A 6,279-nucleotide genomic window follows, 5' to 3' on the forward strand; every position below is an offset into this window, starting at 1 on the left:
TTTTCATAGTTTTATGTCCTATGGCATTTTGCTATGGGGCAATGCTGCCGATGTCGAAACGATTTTCATCCTGCAGAAGAGGGCTATTCGTGCTATTTATAATATGCACCCGAGGGAATCCTTGAGGGACAAGTTTAAGGAAATCAAAATTCTAACTTTAGCGTCCCAATACATTTTTGAAAATTTATTGTACGTGCGTAAAAACATTGAAGAATTCCCCAGAGTCTGCGATTTGCACAATGTGAACACTAGGAACAAACATAGGCTTGCGTTGCCGGCGGCTCGAATTAAGAAAATAAGCAACTCTTTTAGGGGGCTGGGTGTACAGCTTTTCAACAAGATCCCACTAAACGTTCAACTACTACCTGTTCATAGATTTAAGAAAACTGTTAAGGAACGTTTGTGCAACAAGGTATATTATAAAGTTAAGGATTATTTACTAGATGGCACTACGTGGGAATGAGGCGCTCGCTCCTGGCCTTTTCATTTTTCATTATTATTATTATTTTTTTAATTGTATTTTTTTGACTTGTTTTTTTCTTTTATTGTGAATATTTATATTTATTTAAAAAAAAGAAAAATATTTGAGAAAAAACAAAAAAAAAGCCCGCTGAGTTTGTTTCGCCGGTTCTTCTCAGGACTGTGGTTTTTTTTGGAACCGGTGGTAGAGTTAACATTGTTATTTGTATTTTGACATTCAACAAGTGTGTCATACTGACATCTAAGTTGAAATAAATGATTTTGAATTTTGAATTTTGAATTTTAAATAACTAATGAAATAAAAAAAAAGCCGGGGGTGCTTTTCAGGATATTATCAAAATAACCCTTCTACTCATATATCTGTTCATAAAATATTTGTAACTACTGATACCATGTACCCCACGCTTTTTTTACAATAAAATAATTTTTTTTACACTATTTTTAATTCAAATTTATTAAAATTGAATTTCAATTTTTTTTGTTGTATTTTCTATAAAAGCGTATTTGGTTAGTTTTTTTAAACTCTTATTTATTTTTTATTTTGTAGTTGAATTTAAATATTTTTTTATATGGAATTGTCATCGGTCCTTAATAAGTATACAAAATTTCGAGTTAATCCGACGTTTTGAACGGGGTCAAAATCATGTTCAAAGATTCCGTTATATACTAACATGCATAAGTCTGAAGCTAATAAAAGCGTATTAAAAATAATTAAATGTTAGTAGTAAAAAGTCAGCTGGTAATAAAGTTAGGTGAGGTCGATTCGGCTCATTTAGCCTGAGCCGCCAGCGAGCGATAGTTTCAGCTGATTGATGGTATTTTCATTGTTTGAGAAGTCCATTCATCAGAACTTCTAATGATTGCATAAGCTCATTGATTAACGGAGGAAAGAGCTTTCCCTTTTTGTTTTGAAATCGCCAGATTTTAGGGGGATACTAGTAGTGTGGCCAGTGATACTTATGGTCGATTGAACAAACCCTTTTATAGCAAACCGAAAAAATGTGCACAGTAAAATAGCGCACAGATTTTGGTAAGCTAAAATAGTTACAAGTTGGTATAGTTATATAGTTCAACAACGAATTAAGACCACAGCTCTGGTTGGTAAATGTAATTTATTAATTGGTTTCAAGTTTTGGGAAGACGATTAGGTTAGATAGTACGCCCAATGCTTAGCATTAACTTTTTCCATGTATTTATTGAATAAGTGCATATAACGTCTTTCCAAGATGTTTGTCATGCATCGAGATTTTGTTCCAAGCCATCTCTTGTAAGTCGGTATTTTTAAAACAATATTTTTAAGAGCTATTACGGAGCGACCTGAGGGAGCGATTAAAATTATATAATTATTGTTTTAAAATAGAATGCGACGAAATAGTTTTATAATTTTTAAGTACTTTTTAAAACTTTATAAAAACAATTTCTTAAACTTTGAACTTATTAAAAAGCTGCTCCAACACGTCACGTTGCCATTTCGTAAAACTATGTTCGGTCATTAAACAAGGACTGACTTTTTAGTTTTCCCAGCACGTGAGAATCGCTTGAAAGGTTCAGGCTCGTAGCATAGTGGTCACTTTTTTTTTATTTTTTATTTTTTTCCTACCTAAGCTGATAGCCCTAAGGGCTATTTCAGCGTAACCGTGGCTAATAGGTGAGCTCACGGGGCTCAAACCTGATGACGTTGCTAACACGAACCCTAGCAAGAGTCGTGCTTCGCAGAATCTACCACCGGATCGGAAACGCGACCCACTGAGAAGATCCGGCGAGAAACTCAGTGGGCTGTGTCTGAGAGGTAAGCTCACCGGGTTCAAGCCGAAGTGATGCTAACACTGACCCTAGCAAGAGCAGTGCTTCGCAGAATATACCACCGGATCGGAAACGCGACCCACTGAGAAGATCCGGCTAGAATGCTTTTTTCGATGGAGCTCGAATTGAAGTCGTCGTGGCCTAAAGGATAAGACGGCCGGTGTATTCGATTAATGCGTGTATTCCGGTGTTCAAATCCCGCAGGCAGGTACATAATTTTGTAATAAAATACGTACATAAAATAATGCTCACGATTGATTTCCACAGTAAAGGAATAACAATATGTGATAAAAACAAACTCGCAAAAATTTTAATTTGCTTAATTACCGGTGGTAGGGCGTTTTGTGATCTCCAACAGATAGATAGCACCACTTTGCCTATTTTTGCAATGAAGTTCGGAACTCATTTGCAATGAGTTCCGTGAACTCGTCGATCCATCCAGGCAAAAACAAAATCTTTAGCGCGTCTAAAAATATGTATTTTGCTTTTTTATTATCGTATATAAAATTACCAAGCAGACGATCCAACGCAAATGGACATGGACAGGCCACTCTCTCGGGGAGGAGCCCGTGTGGATGTGTACTCCTTCTTGAACGTGTTTTGGAGTGGGCACTCTAAGGCAAGTGGAAATTAGGCTGTCCAAACCAGACCTGGCGCACTGTGGCCGCGTTGATGAAGACAATTGAGATAGTGACCTCACGTCTTACCCGATGTTCAGCCCTATCTAAATTCCGTGATGGCGGTCACTCACCTTTTTTACAACGTAAATGCACCACCCATCTTGAGATATAAATTCTAAGGTCTCAAGTATACTTACAGCGGCTGCCCCACCCTTCAAACCGAAACGCATTACTGCTTCACGGCAGAATATTCACGGCACCTTTAAGTCAGAGTCACAGTAGCATAATTGTTTCGCGACAGAAACCGACCCTTCGCTCAAACAAATCAGTGCGTCCTTGCGAGACGCTATATTTTATGATTAAAAAAATCCGACTGGTTCCCAGTACCGGTACCAGTATTAATGTCTCTCGGTCTTTTTAAGATTTTTAATTAAAACTGCTTCAAGTATCTGAGAACAAAGCGAAGTCTACAATTAACGCTCATTAATTTCTCCTTTCCTCATTTGTGTAACTTTTTAATTGGGCCCCTTGTTAGAGTTTAATTATTATGGATTTTTTTTTTAAAAAGAAATTTGTTATCTTTTAGTTTTAGTTTAGTTTCGGTTAGATGCTAAATTTTTAACAATAACACTAAATAAAAATGTAAAGTGTGCTTAGAACAAAACATATCCATAAACCCAGTTTAATAACTTTATTATTTAGTTAAATTTTTTCTATGATTGCACGAGAATATGTCATAAAATTTTATTTTTTTCGTTTTAAAATAAATAAATAAAAACAAAATAACTCATGGTTTTTTCGTATATTTATTTTTATTTATTTCAATAAGCATGTTGAGCAAAAGTATTTCGTCCAATATCTTTGACTTACAGGTATTAGGTTTGTATCCAAACATTGAAGCATTTGAACTACATGAAGTGAAAACCGAATTTGTATATACCAAAATTACTGGTAGTACGACTTGTATGAGGCTAAATCTGGACTACCTAAGCAAAACATTTTAATAAGGCAAATTTAATAGATAGGGCATTTTGTGAGTTAGCACGGGCATGTACCACCGCCCGGCCTATTTCTGTCGTGAAGCAGTAATGCGTTTCGGTTTGAGGGGCGGGGCAGCCGTTGTAACTATACTGAGACTTTAGAACTTATATCTCTTAGAAGTAATATCTCTATTAAACTTGCAAAGCGATTAGAAACTTCGCTCTAACGCTTAGGCTTTCCTGGTATGTCACTTAAGTTAATACACCCGTATTAACCCACAGCTCACCTGGTTTTAAGAAGTTACCGGACGCCACAGATTTCACAACATGAATGCTGTCACTCAACTGAAGACATGAGATAGAAATCTTCAATATACTTATATAACGGGTGTCTCATTTTTCAAATCAGACAATAGACTGCTTCGTGAACTTCATCATTATTACATAACGCGATCCCTTCATCGTGAAAGTCAATCAAGAACACATGCTAAGTACGTATTTTTTTCATATCTGTAAATCAAACACAGTAGTAGGGCAATCATGATTCCAATGTCGCGTCTAAAATTGGGTAACCACGTTACGTCTGTAGTGACCGCTAAGTATCGGATGACCTGTGAGCTTGTCTGCAAATTAGCTTAGTTATTAAAAAAATATAATAAAAACTAGCTGGCCCGGCAAACGTTGTTTTGCCATATAAATGATTTCTGGGAAAGATAAATAATATATACCGACTGCAGCGTCATCTGCCGGGCTGATTTGTAAATTTAAACCATTCTCGAATCCACCTGAAGGTACACAAAAAATTTCATTAAAATCGGTCAAGCAGCTTAGGAGGAGTTCAGTGACAAACACGCACAGAAGATATATAATATGTATTAAGATATCGTAAACAAAACAAGAAGCACTTTATTTCAGGTGTGTATAAACTGAAAAAAAGCCACAGCCTAAATATTTTTTTATGAAAATTTAAGGCACATTCATTCGTATTCATAAGGCAATCTAGAAAGGAGTCTGACGTTTATTTTTACCCCTCAAATTTCCGGTTCCAGACTAAATTTATTAGAAAACAAAACATTCAATAGCTTCAATTCGTAACTACGGTTGTTCTTTTTTTTCGTACAGAAATATTAAGTTAGATGAAATCCGATTACGTTTCGGTCCGATTTACGAATACAAGTAATGGAATACAGGAAAAATGGCGGACGGCGGGAACTCATTTTTTAGATGACAAAAAAAAAAAACAGAACAATACTCGTCCAATTACCGTGGCAAGGTGTGTTGGAAGATTTCCAATTGTGTCAAGTTGTCCCCACAATTTGAAACAATGCTGTATTGAGTTTTCGTTAAAATGCTGTTTAAAAATACAGGGAGCCTCTGAGCTTATACTTTTTCTTATTTGACGTTGCATTTATTTTTGTTTTATGTACAACTGGACAGGCAAATGGAATACAGTTCATACAGACGAACCTTTTTAAACAAAACGCACCGGTCAGTCTGTTCGACGAAGTGAAATGGAATACAATGAAAAGAAAATGTTTTTACAATGGAATTCAATAAAATGAAATTAGGTAAGATAAAATGGAGTAGGTGCAGGATGAGATAAAATAATCTATTAGTAAAATGGTGGAAATTTACTGAGAATTCAATTGACTTTATGATTGAACCCAAGAAGTCATGTCCGGCGATTTGATTTTATTTTTCCACATTTGTGTACTTTCACACATTAATGATCAAATTAACTACAATAGCCTAGGTAGGCAGCGGCTTGGCTCTGCCCCTGGCATTGCTGAAGTCCATGGATGACGGTAACCATTCCCATCAGGTAGGCCGTGTACTCGTTTGCCTACAAAGGCAATAAAAAAAACTATATTAGATTAAATCTAAAGAAACAATAAAGTAACAAAATAAAAAAAATCACATAATCGTTCCTCGTGTTCTTAACATTGAACCCATGTTATAGTTATCGAGCAAATCCCTGCTTCATTACTTATCTAAGTTATACTAGACATAATAATATATATAGTAGTATGTTGCCTCGCTAGTCTGGTGGTTAGTAGCCCTGATAAGGGTTCGTTACACGCTCAAAGTATTATGTTTGAACTGCTGTAAAGTTTCTGATAAATGTGATAACAGTATGTACATGATGCTCGCAGAATCTATTATATATCAACACAATCCGATCTGATTAGATCTTACAAAGTATAATAAATTATAACTAGTCAGGTCATAAGTATTGTCATACAGTAAAAACTTTTCTTTTAGAATGCTGGCCACAAAAAAGTTTATTGAATTCGAATTTCGAATTGTTCATGAAAATAAAAATGTATACTTTTAGAATTTTACTCATTTTTAAATATGGAGTGGAGGACGCTTAAAGAAGACCGTGTTGCAGTTAT

The 6,279-nt window shown here is 35.4% G+C and overlaps 1 long non-coding RNA gene across 1 annotated transcript; it reads right to left on the bottom strand.

The window, feature by feature from the left end:
- Positions 1-1,575: 1,575 nt before the first annotated feature.
- Positions 1,576-5,315, bottom strand: LOC110384769 (uncharacterized). The gene is made up of 5 exons (XR_002430169.3): positions 5,148-5,315; positions 4,612-4,668; positions 3,101-3,352; positions 2,611-2,749; positions 1,576-1,797 (listed from the first exon to the last, which is right to left on the bottom strand). It is a non-coding gene; the product is annotated as an uncharacterized LOC110384769 (long non-coding RNA).
- Between the last annotated feature and the right edge of the window lie 964 nt (positions 5,316-6,279).

This window comes from Bombyx mori, chromosome 23 (assembly GCF_030269925.1).
Source record: "Bombyx mori chromosome 23, ASM3026992v2".
NCBI classification, from domain to species: Eukaryota; Metazoa; Arthropoda; class Insecta; order Lepidoptera; family Bombycidae; genus Bombyx; species Bombyx mori.